This window comes from Rhinolophus hipposideros (genome assembly GCF_964194185.1).
Source record: "Rhinolophus hipposideros genome assembly, chromosome: 3".
Taxonomy (NCBI): domain Eukaryota; kingdom Metazoa; phylum Chordata; class Mammalia; order Chiroptera; family Rhinolophidae; genus Rhinolophus; species Rhinolophus hipposideros.
This window is the reverse complement of record NC_138049.1, coordinates 96064955-96079165: the sequence shown is the minus strand read 5'-3', so window position 1 is coordinate 96079165 and position 14211 is coordinate 96064955.

The following is a 14211-nucleotide window of genomic DNA, read 5'->3' as shown; positions in this document are numbered from 1 at the left end:
TAAATAGTTTTCATGCATATAGTTTTTTCCGTGGTTTAGGTTCCTTCCTTAAGATGAAGTCTAAATTGATGAGTGACTGAGTCGAAGAAGCTGTGAAAAAATGAACAATTCCTTCTTATTAATGAAATGCATTGACACTCACTGATGCAACAGTAAAGATATTCGAAGCTTTGGAAGTTGATGGCATCAGACTATCACTTACTACTCCCTCATGCTTTGGAGATTTTAGCACCTGGCTTGTTGTTACCCTCCTCACTCCCACTTCTGCCAAATTCTTGGAGATTCTCCTTTTTTTTTTGGTCATAGAATAAGCGTTTATTATCAGAGCACCAGTGGTTTGAGAAGGCAGCGGGTTAACACCTCCAAATACTGCCTTAACATTCTCAGACCGGCTTGGGGTTTTTAAGGGAAAATCTGGGCATTCCTCCAGAGGCTACATGATGGTTCCCGAGGGTCTGCATGGAGCCTTCCTTCTGGCAACGTGATTCTATGGTGGAGTCAGCAACCCAGGAACAATGATGGGATTAGCCTGGAAAGAATGTGCGTTCCAAATGGCTGGAGACAAAGGGTGTGTAATCAGAGTCACGACACCAACATGTTACAGGAGTCTTGGTTCTTCTTGCCGACACAGTGAAAAATCAAGGGTCAGCAAGCCAATTACTATGCAAGCAGGGTTTATTAGTAATACATTCTCAGGGAAGAAAACAGGCCTAGCTGAGCTGAAAGACAGACAGACAGACATAGAGTGAGACAGAGAAAGGAAAAGGGCTAGAGAGAGGGAGGGAGAGCAAATTCTTGGAGATTCTTGATGATTCAGTATCCCATAGACAATTCTCCTAATAAATGTGATAGTTTGTTGCAAAGATGGCCACTCTTCTTCCTCCTGTCCCACGTGACCCTTTGCAATGATTTTGCTGCTCCTCCCAGAAAGAGGTGGAGTTTGTTTCTCAATCCCTTGAATCTGGGCTGGCCTTATGACTTGCTTTGACAAAAAAGCATGGGACAGAAATGATATTGTGTGAATCCCCAGAGTCTGGGCCTCAAGAGACCTTGCAGCTTGCCTGTAAGCCCCCTTAGAACACTTCCATCATGTAAAGAAGTCCAGTCTAGCCTACTGGAAGATGAGAAGCCCCGTGGAGGAGAACTGGGGTTCCCTGGCTACCAACCACCAGACATGTGAGGTCATATTACCCAGCCCTTGTCGAGCTTCCAGATGACTTCAGCACAATCAACAGAACTGCTCAGTAGAGCCCAGCCTAGTATTACCAAACTATGAGCAAATAAATGGTGGTTGTTTAAGGCACTAAGTTTTGGGGTGGTTTGTTAATATGGCATTAGATGACTGATCAAACCAGCTTCCCATTTCCCTGATTTCTTTTTCTCCACCAATGAGAAGGATAGGCCCAGCCAAACCTTGTTACTACCAATACTTCACACTCCATTATTTCAATTTTAAGTGTCACATCTTCCTATTACCAACTCGTATGTTTTCAGCCCATGATCTTTGGTATCTGGACTCAAACAATTCTGGATACTAAGGTCGTGCTTACTTTTTGCCATTATAAATGCATTTAACAAATATTGAGTTGGGATCTACGGGGCCATGTAACAACTTTTGTAGGCCCTGGGCACTTTACCTTTATGGCCCCTTTCCTCCATAAAAGAATATTAAAAATTATATTTTATGACTGCATTGATATAAAGACAAATATAATCCAAGCTAGATTCATTATTATACAGTAAGTCCTCACTTAACCTCCTCAATAGGTTCTTGGAAACTGTGACTTTAAGTGAAACGATGCGTATGAAAATCAATTTTACCATAGGCTAATTGACATAATCAAGAGTTAGCTTCCTCTGGCATATTTCTGGTCAGAAAAACATCACCAAACTTCTAAATAAAGACCCAAACACTTCTAATATTAAGCATTGAAATGGATGTGAGCTATACATACATTTAAGGAAAATTAATAAAAACAAGTAAGATAATTATTTTCCAAGTAAGATAATTATTATAGTTCAGGGTGCAGGAGGTGGGAGCCTGTCCTGGCAGCTCAGGGCCAAAGTGGGAACCCATCCTGGACAGGACGCCCGTCCATCACAGGGCGCACTCACACCCACATCCACACCCACACTTGCTCAGACTGGGAAAATATAGACACCCTCACATGCAGAGCTTTGGGATGGGGGAGGAAACTGGAGTCTCAGGAGAAAACCCACCCAGACATGAGGAAAACGTGCGAACTCCACACGGAGAGTGGCCTGGCTGGGCCCTGGAATTTTTGTTTTTTTCTGACTCATCAATGTTAAAACAAAATGATGTTGTTGAATGAAACGATGTTATTCAAGGACCTGTTGCGTATTCATTTTTATTATTTTCATTTTTTCTTCTGATTTTAAAATACATTTAAATTAAAACATTTTGTGGGTCCCTAAAAAAACTGTGGGTTTTGGCACTGTACCTGCTGTGGATAAGTTGGCCTTGTCTCTCATCTTTTCATCCTACCTCCTTTCAGGGTCCCCTACCTCCATCACACCCACCCTTCCCTCCTTACCCAGCTTTGACTCCATGACCTACCATTATAATCAGTCCCTTGCACAGACCAACTCCCTGGCCCTTCTTTCCCACCATGTTCCTCTGGTAAAACCCTACTGCTGCGCCCTTTCCAGCCTGCACCCAAGCAGCTGAATGTGGCTGGGAAAAACACATCTCCAGGCTGACTGGTCTCACTTAAATTCATACCTTCAAACAGCCTTTCTGTTGACCACCAACGTCCTGCACGTCCTCAGTTCTGTGCACTCTCCTACCCACCCAACCCTCTCTCCCCTCCTACAGTTATTTTTACCTTCTCTGCTCTCCTCCAACCTCCAACCCCTCCTCCTTTCTCCTCACTCTGCTAGTGGTTTTGCTTCCAACTTTATGGAGAAAATAGAAGCAATCTGAAGAGAATTTCCCCATGCTTCCACCCCCTACCTGCATCTGTCTCCATATTCTCTGTCATCCCTCATGTTACCATAGAAGCACCGCCTGCCTTCTTACATAGGTGAACCCCTCCACCTGGGCACGAGTTCCCATCCTTTCTTGCCTATATAACTATAGGGTTCCTGCAGTTCTCTCCATCTCTTCTGTGTCATCAGTTTGCTTATCTCTGTGGAATCATTTTCATTATCCTCTCTCCCATCTTAAAATAAATAAATAAGCTCCCTCAGTCCCATATTCTCTTCCAGCTGCATTTTTCTGCTCCCCTTTACTGAAAACTCTTCCAAAATACGTGTCTATGCTTGCTGTCTTTGCCTTCTCTCCTCTCATTTTCTCTTGAACCCACTCTCACCCCACCACTCCAACAAAATGACTCCTGTCAAGGTTACCAATGTCCTCACCATTGTCAAATCCAACGATTACTTCTCAGTCCTATGTCGCTGGCTCTGTAAGCTGCATTTCATACAGTTTTTCACTGGGCTTCTAGGATCACTCTCACTAGCTCTCCACCCACCGTGATGGCTGCCCCTCCTCAGTCTCCTTTGCTTCCTCCTTCTCTTCCGAATTTTGTCCGTAGTCCCAGGGCTCAATACTCAGACCTCTTCTCTTTTCTGCCTTCACTCACTCCCTTCATGATCTCCTTCAGCCTAATGGCTTAAAATAATAGCTATAAGCTAAGGACTCCCAAGTTTATATTTCCAACCAAGATTTATCCTTGAAATTCAGACTCGTGTATCTGACTGCCTACTTGACATCTCCATTTGGATTGTCCAATAGGCAACTCAAACTTAACATGTCCAAATGCAAACTCCTGATTTCCATCCCCAAATAGTCTTCCTATGTCAGTCTTAACCTTCTCAGTAAATGCCTAACTGTTATAGGCCAAAATCCTTAGTATCACTCTCCTCTTTCTCTCACATCTCATGTCTTGTAAATCCTGTTGGCTCTGTCTGCAAGTGCATCCAGAATCTGACCACTTTTCACAATCTGACTTCTAACACTCTGGTCCAAGCCCCATTGTCTCTTGCCTGGACTTCTGCAATAGCGCCTTAATGGTCTTCCGCTATGTAGCAGCAGCCAGGGTGATTCTGATAAAATAGAAGCCAGCTAAATGTGATGTGGTATTCTAAACTGAATCCAGAAACAGAAAACGATAGTTAGTAGAAAAATTGGTGAAGTCTGAATAAAGTCTGGAGTTTAGTTTACATGAGGGTACCAATGTTGGCTTTTTAGTTTTGATATGTGTACCACGGTAATGTAAATTGTTAACACTAGGGCAAACTGGGTGAATAGCATACAGGAATTCTTACAATCTTTGCAACTTTCATGGAAATCTAAAATTATACAAAAATAAAAAGTGAATTTAAAAGATGAAAGTCAGATTATGTCATCTCTTTGCTCAAAACCTTCCAGTAGACCCCATTTGACCTACATTCTCCCTGCCTTATTCTACTCTAGCCAAAGTAGCTTCTCTGTTGGTCCTTGAACTCATCAAGCATGTCCCCTGCCTCAGGACCTTTGCACTAGCTATTCCTTCTGCCTGGAAGGCTCTTACCCAGACATTTTTATAACTCACTCCCTAATTTCATTCAGTTCTCTGTTCAAATTTCATTTTAGTAAACAGGCCTTCCCTGATCATCATATAGAGTAACCCTACCCCTACCCTTGGCATATTTCCCTTATTCTACTTTATTTTTTCTCCACAACACTTTTCTCCACCTGAAATATTATCTATTAGCATCTTTATTATGTTGATGCAAAAGCAATTGCGGTTTTTGCAATTATTTGTAAACTTTTAAACCGCAATTACTATGGCATCAACCTAATATGTATTGACTGACCCTCTCCACTAGATTAGAAGCTCGGGGAGGGCAAGGACATTGTTTTGTTTACTACTGTAACACAGCTGCTTCACGGGCCGGGTGAGGTATTTAGGTTGACAGTGTGTTCTTTGCTTTCTTATAACTTGGAAGAAAAAAACCTTTGTTTTCCTATTGGCCAGGCCATTTCCCTTAATCCTCTTCACAACGCTGCAAGACAGGCATTACTATTATTCTGGTTTTACGTATGAGGAAGGCGAGATACAGGGGGCTATGTGACTTTGCCAAGGTCACAGAGCTAGTGAGTGATGGATTCAGGGTCAGACTCACGCCTGTCTCTCCCCCGTTCCATGCTATTGATCTAGGCAACTGAACAAGGGTATGCTTGATTGTGTTTTCCTAAGACAGCTGCTGCAAGGTCTCAGATCTCACAGGCTCTTTTCATAATGTGACTTTGACTCTCCTTCCATTGAGATAGGGTCTAGAATCCCTTCCCTTGGCTGGAGGCGGTCTTGTAGCTAGGGTGGAAGTGATGCTTTCTGACTTCAGAGATTAGATCACAAAAGATGATCCAAGTTTCACTTGATTCTCTTGGGCACTTGCCTTTGGAGATCTGAGTTGCTCTTGTAATCAATCTAATTGCCCTGAGGTCACCATGCTATGAGGAAGTCCAAACTAGTCCTGCTGTTTCAGCTCCAGCCACTGACTAACTGCAGTTGCATGAGAGACAAGGTCAGAACTACCCAGTTCATCCTACATCCCTGATCCCCAGGAATCTGAGAGATAATAAAATGATTGTTGTCTTAAGCCACAAATTTTGAGGCGATTTGTTATATGTAGTGATAGATAACTGGAACAAAGGGAGTAACAAAACGTCAGAGGTATTCAGTGGGCAAGTCCTGTCTTCTGGGGATTAAGTTTACCTTGTAAATAGTAGGCATTAACTCAGTGATCTCTAAGGATGGTTCCAGCCCTGATGTTTGGCGCTTACCCATAATATTGCCACGTCCCCTTGTCCATTTTCAAGGCCTCCTTAATACCTAGTCATTATCCCACCATTTTATTACTCCCAGAGAAAAAAAAAGGATACTCCAGGCACCAAGGGATATCTGTGGATCTCCTGAGGAAAGGAGGTAGGCACCTGAGAAAGTCTCAAAAATTTTGGGGGCCTCTTCATTTGTACAATGAAGAATAGTGCCAGCCTTACTCTCTACAGGGTTGCTGTGAGGGTGGAATGAGATCGTGTGGGTTAAAGTGCAGTTAAGTGTACAGGACGGTGGAGAGCGGGGCCTGGGATGAGTGGTTGCTGAAGCTTTGTGGGGAGGATCCCTGGTTAGAGTCAATTTCCTGCTCTGGAGTAGGAGACGGAATTGGTGACAAGAGCAATGATGGGAAGTTGAACTGGGCTGTTCTGGGCTGTACTGGGATGTGCTGGGGCTGTCTCTTAGCAACTGTTTCTGTTTAAGTATCTTTGAGTATCCATCCACTACTAGGGGTAGAAGCCCCTTGACGTAAAAGGTATCATTTAGTCCAGGCTTCTGTCTCTGCAGAACTGTTTCTAACACATACCCTCCCATTTAACAATCACCCAGAAACAAAGGCTTGTTTCATTGCTTAGATTTCCAAGAACACCCCATCCCAATGACCGGTTTCTGGCAGAGGCCTCTCTAGTCCCTGGGTAACAGACCCTGACAACCTTAAGGCCATCCTTACCTCCTCTCTTGCCCCCATTTCCTTGTTCTGGCTGTTCACTGAACTTTGTCTAACCTTCTTTCTCTCTAGGAGGGCCATGGGAGATCATCCCCGTGCCTCAGCCCTGGTCAACTCCTTCTGCACCACACCAGTGTCAGAACAAGCGTTTTCTACCTGATCACTCAGCTTCAGGCCCATCACTTTCTCCCATGCACCCATCTGCAGGATGCCTTGAGGTTAAAGCATCCTGCCTTACCCTCGTGGTCATCTCACTTCCTGACTCAGCAGCCTGGGACCATTCTTATTACTCTTATTACTGTGCGATGGATAGCAAGGCAAGAGTACCAGAAGCTGCTTCAAATCCTGGCTCCATCATCTGTAGATGGATGACCCTCAGGAGACATCTGACTTCTCTGAGCCTCAAGGTCCTTGCTGGTAAATAGATGGATATCCTATGTACCAGGCATCGCTCTAAGCACTTTACATGCATGAACTCATTCAAGCCTCATGGCAACTCTGTGACGTAGGTACTATGCTTAACCCATTTTATAGATGGGGTAACTGAGGCACAGAGAATTTAATCATTTGCTCATGTTCACGCAGCTAGTTAAGTGATAGAGCCAGGATATGAAACCAGGCCATCTGCTTCAGGAACCCTGCTTTTTAATTACTAGCCTATCCATGGGGAAAAAGACTGGTATGTGCTGTGTGGTGAGAGCCCTCTGGCTGATGATAATGAACTCAGCTTTCATTTGGAAAACACTTGGAATACATTGGGTTGGAAGCTTGATGACTTTAGGATCCTCCTAAGTCTGCCTTCATAGTGGCTGGGGCCACTATTTTGGGGGGCACCACCAGACGTCTGAGGCGCATTTGTAGCTTTGATCCCACACCTGGATAGTAACTACTGCTCTAGAACACCCTGGTCTGCCAACCCTCAAGATTTCCCACTTTACTGAGCGTCTCTTTTCTGAGTACCTGCCAGTAAATCCTTTCTCCAGGGCCCCCAGCCACGTGGGTTCATCCTTCATGGCCTCCCCATTCCTCACCTGGAGGGGGGGTTCTCAAGTTCCCCTCCTCTCTCCTTAGCCCCCTCTCCAAACAAAAAGTTTTGGGTAACCTGTTTAGTCCTATATAAGTAATGGTAACTTTTCAGACCACTGAAAAATGGTAACGTTTCAGACCACTGAAAAAGGATTAGCTTGTCCAATAAAGAGTTGAGTAAATTGACTTTAAAAAATGTTGTGTGCATTACCAACACCAAATGAGGATGCAGAGACGAGAGAATGGGGAGCAAGCAGAGCCACTCATCCGCGCGCACATTCATTGACCCACCCACTCCCCGTCAGAGCCTAGCACGATGTAAGCACTGTGGTCAGCAGCAGGGAAGGGACTCCAGGCATTCAATAAGCATCAGTTGAATGAATTAACAATCAATATGAATAAAAAAATGACTGGGCCTTGACTTCCAGCAGCTTATACTCTAGTAGACCAGGAACACCCTCTCACTGCTCGTACACTCCAAGTAAACGGGGGACCAGATGGACCTGTGGGTTCTGGGCCTCATGGAGACCCAGGGGCATGCAGGCCTGGCCCTTGCCCTCACCAGGCAAGGGGCAGTCATCTCCGTACTTGTGTTGTCCTGCCACCATCTCTCCAAGCCAGGTCCGCCAGCCCAACAAGTGGGGGCCCCAGGTGGGAGCTGAGTTGGAGCAGGTAGGGAGTCAGGCAGGTCCAAGGAGTCCATCCAAGTAGTTCACTGGGCTTTCTGCCAGCGCAGAGGCCTTTGGGTCCTGAAACAAATGTCTTCCCTCTCTGGTTGTTTCCTGTTCTCCACCCCCATCCCTACGGCATAGCAGGAGTTAGAGCCAGCTGCTGCTCCAGGGCTGAAATCCAAACCAACCATTGTGTTCCACCTTTTGGCTGTGTTTGACTCTGTGTGTGTGTGTGTGTGTGTGTGTGTGTGTGCAGGGCCTATTGTGTGCCTCAGGGGTTGGAGTGCCAAGTTTCAGACCTTGGATGCCATGCTTGGAGTACCTGGAAATGTTTGCTCAGGGGAAGAGAGGAAGCTGGACAAGAGTAAATACTGATTGTGAGCTTTGGGGCTACATGAGAAAGGCAGCAGGGGACACTTTGCCCACTGATGGGCCCAATGTGCAGTCATGTAACTGGTGTCCAAAATGTCAAGAGAGGGAACATGTCCATTTGGAACCATGAGAGTGTGCAGACACGTGCACAGGCCTGGAAGGGTAAGAGGTTCACCCCTATCCAGAACTACGAGTGTACGAAAGTCTGACAATTAAGTTCATGAATTCATCCTAGAAAACGTGTTACATACCTCATTGCTGAATATCACTACAGTCACCTTTGAAGTACTTCCCTTGGGAAGCTATGCACCGATGCCAGTGCCTAGTCCACCCTTGAAATCAATTTTGGAACTCTTTCTGAAATGGTCATCAGAGCTGTCATTGTATGTCCTGAATGTCATGAAAATGTCTTCCTTTCAATCTTTCCTTTATCTTCAGGTAAAGAAAGAAGTCACTGGAGGCCAGATCAGGTGAGTAGGGAGAGTGTTCCAATACAGTGATTTGTTTACTGGCTCAAAACTCCCTCACAGACAGTGCCCTGTGAGCTGGTGCATTGTCGTGATGCAGGAGCCATGAATTGTTGGCGAAAAGTTCGGGTCGTCTAACTTTTTCATGCAGCCTTTTCAGCACTTCCACATAGTAAACGTGGTGAACTGTTTGTCCAGTTGGTACAAATTCATAATGAATAATCCCTCTGAGATCAAAAAAGGTAAGCGACAGCGTTGCCACAAGGTCGCGCACTTCATTGTCTGACCTGCGTGAAGCATGGCAGTATGAGTGTTGCCCACGCTTGGGAAGTCCCTGCCACCTGGAAGCAGCCAGCGCCCATGGGGCATCAATAGCCAGGCGAGTCCTGCTCCAGCCCCGCTAGCAGCTGCTAAGGAAGCTTTCCCTGAAGCTTCTGGAAGCTGAGTCTCCTCTGCTAACCTTTCGTGGATAAACAGTTGCTTATTGTCTGGGACAGCGCGTACATTCAAGGCCAAATTTCACATCATGAGCTGCGATGGAGGGAGGCCCTCCTGATTCAGCAAAGACACCAAGGACCGCAGAACTACCCAGCCTCTACTGCGTCAGAGCGAAGTAGGACCTGACATACGAGTCCACGCGTGGTCCAGAGGAGGGAGGTGAGCTGTTTCTTCTGTGCTGTCTGAGTTTCCCCAGGACTCAGAATTGAAGTCTGGGAGAGGAAGCGCAGATCTTCACCTCAGAGAGCCCAAACACTGAGGGGGGAGACAAGCCCTGCCCTCAGGGGTCCCTACCTTAGAGCTGGCAGAGGCAAGACCCCATCAGAAACCAGAAAACACAGCTCGGTATTGTATAAAGATGTATTGCATGTATATTTTAAGTATTTTTTACTGGAAATATTTTTTTTTATTGTGGATAGCATAACATTTACCATTTCAACCATTTTTAAGGGGCATTAATGTTGATTGCCAACATTCACATTGTTGGGCCACTATCCAGCTCCAGAACTTTTTCGTCTTCCTAAACTGAAACTTTGTACTCATCGAACACAACTCCCTATCCCCATTGCCTCCAGCTCCTGGCAACCACCACTCTATTCTCTGTCCCTATGAATGTGACTACGCTAGGTACCTCATATAAATGGAATCATACAGTATTTGCCGTTTTGTGACTGGCTTACTGCTAGCATAATGTCCTTAAGGTTCATCCACATTGTAGCATGTGTCAGAATGTCCCTCCATTTTATGGCTAAAAAATATTCCATTGTGTGTACATAGTGCATTTTGTTTACCCGTTCATCTGTCAATGCACACTTGGGTTGCTTCCACTTTTTGGCTATTGTAAAAATGCTGCTATGAATAGGATTATTGCACATGTGGTGTACAAATACTTGTTTGTGCTCCTGCCTTCATTATCTTTTAAGAGTTAAGTGATTTTAAGAATAGTAAAGAATGCGAGATCCCACCAAATTTCAAGTTCTTTAAAATTACATTTTTTAAAAAAGATTTTATTGGGGAAGGGGAGAACAGGACTTTATTAGGGAACAGTGTGTACTTCCAGGCCTTTTTTTTTTCCCCAAGTCAAGTTGTTGTCCTTTCAATCCTAGTTGTGGAGGGTGCCATTCAGCTTCAAGTTGTTGTCCTTTCAGTCTTAGTTGTGGAGGGCGCAGCTCAGGTCCAGTTGCCATTACTAGTTGCAGGGGGCACAGCCCACCATCCCTTGTGGGAATCGAACTGGCAGAACTGGCAACCTCATAGTTGAAAGGACGCACTCCAACCAACTGAGCCATCTGGGAGCTCAGCGGCAGCTCCGCTCAAGGTGCCATGTTCAATCTTAGTTGCAGGGGGCGCTGCCCACCATCCCTTGAGGGACTTGAGGAGTTGAACTGGCAACCTTGTGGTTGAGAGCCCACTGGTCCATGTGGGAATCAAACCGGCAGCCTTCGGAGTTAGGAGCATGGAGTTCTAACCACCTGAGCCACAGGGCCGGCCCAAAAATTATATTTCTTAGGCTCCCATCAAATTCAACATCCCAAGTTAGGAAAAAGACATTTACATATATCCCCCAATGTGGTAGCTGTGGATTTCTATTAATAGAAGAATCAGGAGATGTGTATAACTTAAATCTAGGGAAGCAGACTAAGTTAACATCTCTTGGAGTTTTGAAATCATTGTCAAAACAATCATGTAAGTAGGATTTAGCATGTTCAATCAGGGTCACAAATAAGAATATAGGCAGCCTCCTGGCTTCAAACTATCACTAAATAATGTCAACTGCAACCGAAAAGTTGCATATGCCTTTAAGGCCCAATAGTGGTCATGATGAACAGTTCAAAGGACTATGGGGCTGAATCTAGGATGGTGTCAACTCTTTAGTAGTTTCCTCCAAACCGGGAGCTCAAATTGCTGTCTGTGTCCAAGACCCATTTCTACTCCATGGCCCTTTTCCACCTATACAGTCTGGCAGGCCAAACCTAGACTCCACACCAACACATCCATTCCAGATGGGACACTAGGTCTACACAAATGAAACTAGGAGAAAGAACTGTCTTGGACTTGGGTGGATTGTGCCCTGGGAAGCACAGACCATGCTTGTGTGGGTGGGCCCTGCAGCCACTGCAGCCCTGTGGACACTGAGGCACAACCACATGAAAACTGCCATCAAAACGCTGTGAGCCTGACTTTTCTGCAAATTGCAGCTACTTCGTAAAGCCCTGAAATCCTAAAAGAGATCTTTAATCTTCCTTACAGTGATGGTGAACAATTACGTATTATGGTCTAAGGAATATATAGGTATACATGCATGCCTCTGTACATCCACAGAGGGAATGAAGAGGCAAACCAGTTTCTTCCTAGTAAAAAGAACTTTATCTCATACATCCTAAAAGTGAAATATTCTGGAGGACTGTCACTTCTTTTCTTTCCAAAGCCATATTTATGTTTACTGATACTTTCCCCATTTATAAAAGATGAACTTGGATCACTTTTCAAATGTATATACCATAACTTTGTTTACCTGACAGTTCATGGGCTTTTCTCTCTCTGTGGATCACAAAACAATTTCAGGAAAGGTAGAGAGGGGATCTAGGAATCATTCCTATTTAGAAAAGAAAACCAGCTTACTCATTTCTTCTTTCAGGCACACTCCTTTTAATAAACAGTAAAACTCATATTTCAAAAAATCTGAGTTTGTGGGCTTATATCACAATGAATGTCACATTTTAAAAGTACTACATGGGCAATTTAAGGGGAACCACGAGGAAATGTATAACGATTGGGATCCCTTGATTTAAGCATTACAAGAACCAATATGATTGATTCATTTAGTGAAATTTTATTAAATGAATCATAATAAAAAGTTGTATGGGATTGAAAGCATAGACAGGATGGGAAATAAAGATGACTGACCCCTCCCTCCGGGGACCTGAGGTTTTGTTTGTGTGTGTTGGTGAGGAGTGAGTGTTTGAGGCCAGCTCCACCAAGGGACAGACCCAGCTCCCATCCCTAGACCCAGGGAAATGGGACACCTCTCTGCTCTGAAATGTTGATGAGCTGTGGGAGGGAGGAAGACAGGGGAGCAGATGGAATTCCTGGACAATTGTTCCGGCTGTCACCAGAGAAGACAAGCAGGAGGGAGCCCTGGATAATTTACAGAGGAACAGATGCTGAGGCTTCTCCGGAACCATCTGGCCAAGAGAGGCCTGGGCTCAGGGTGGATGGTGTCTTTAGATCTGAGTAAACCCCACGGCCTCCCGCCCACCCCATTTCCTCTACCTGAACTGTGGCTTTCCCAGGAGGACTCCGCTCCCTGTGGACCTGCCTCTCGAGTTCCACCTGGCTCTCATTCTACTCTTTCCTTTGCTGAGTCTGGGTTCTGTATTTGCTATCCTTCCTCATAGGGCCGAGTCTGGCTTTGGGGGCCGGTAATGCATTTTCCTATTTTGTAGTATTTTTAGCCTCTCCTCTCCACCTCTGTATTCCAAAACCCCTCTGTCAGTCATCTCCATGCCATTTATTCATTCAGTAAACACTTGCTGAGCACCTACTATGCTAGGAATTGTTTTAGATACTGGGGTGGGGGTGGCGCTACTGTGATGAGTGAGGAAAAGTCCCAGACGTGTGGAGTTTGCATTATAGTGGGAGATGGTCAATAAACAAACAAAGAAATATTTAATGTCAGATAATGATAAGTGCTATGCAAGAAAACATTAAGGCAGGGTAAGGGACAGTGGCTGGGAGTGCTGTTTTAGATAGAGTGGCCAGGGAAGGCTTCTCTGAGGTGGTGACATTTGAGCAGAGACACGCATGGGAGTGATCATCTAGGGGAAGAACATTCCAGGCACAGAGAACAGAAGTGTGCTTCTGTATGTATGTATGTTCTGTATGTAAAAGCCCTGAGGCAGAGGTATGCTTAGTGCATTAGAAGATGCCATGCTATTTATTCATTAAGCATTTACTGTGTGCCAGACACCTGCTAGGGAATATAAAAATGCCATCAGACATAGTTTGTGCCTTGAAGGAGCATTTGCTTAGTGAGGGATACAGCATATAAACAGATAATTACAGCGCAGCTGTAATATAGCTACAGTGACGTTATGTGAAAGTGACTAGAGATGCCCGGCCAAAGGAGCCCCAAATCCAGTCTGGGGGTGTGAGGCTGGGGAAGGATTCCTGGAGGAGCTGGCAATTTGAGCTGAGGGCTGGAGGAGGAGTAGGAATTGATAATGCCAGGGGAGGAGAGGGCTTGGACATTTTAAGGCCTGAAAACACAGGACAATTGGGACCCTGAAGTCCCCAGGAGCGGAGGAAAATGAGGCTGGTGAATGTGGAAGAGGCTGGGTCATGCGGATCTCTGCGTGACAACTTGGAAAGCTGCCTTTATTCTTTGGAAGATGGGGAAGCAATGCTCTCCCACCATATTTTTGTGCTGTTTCCCCGTCCCACCCCCCTTTTTTTGGAATACCAGACTCTCTCCCAATCCTTCCCACTATCGCCCAACTCCTACACTTCCTTCCTTCTCCGGTGTCCAGGCCTCCAAACCCCGCTCTTAGGAGATCCCCACTTTTCACTCTCACCCGGAGCTCAGCCCGAGGCCACGCCCATTGCCACGCCCCCGGTGACGCACGGCGCCGAGTGCGTGGGGATTCCCGAGGCCGTGGCCACTACCC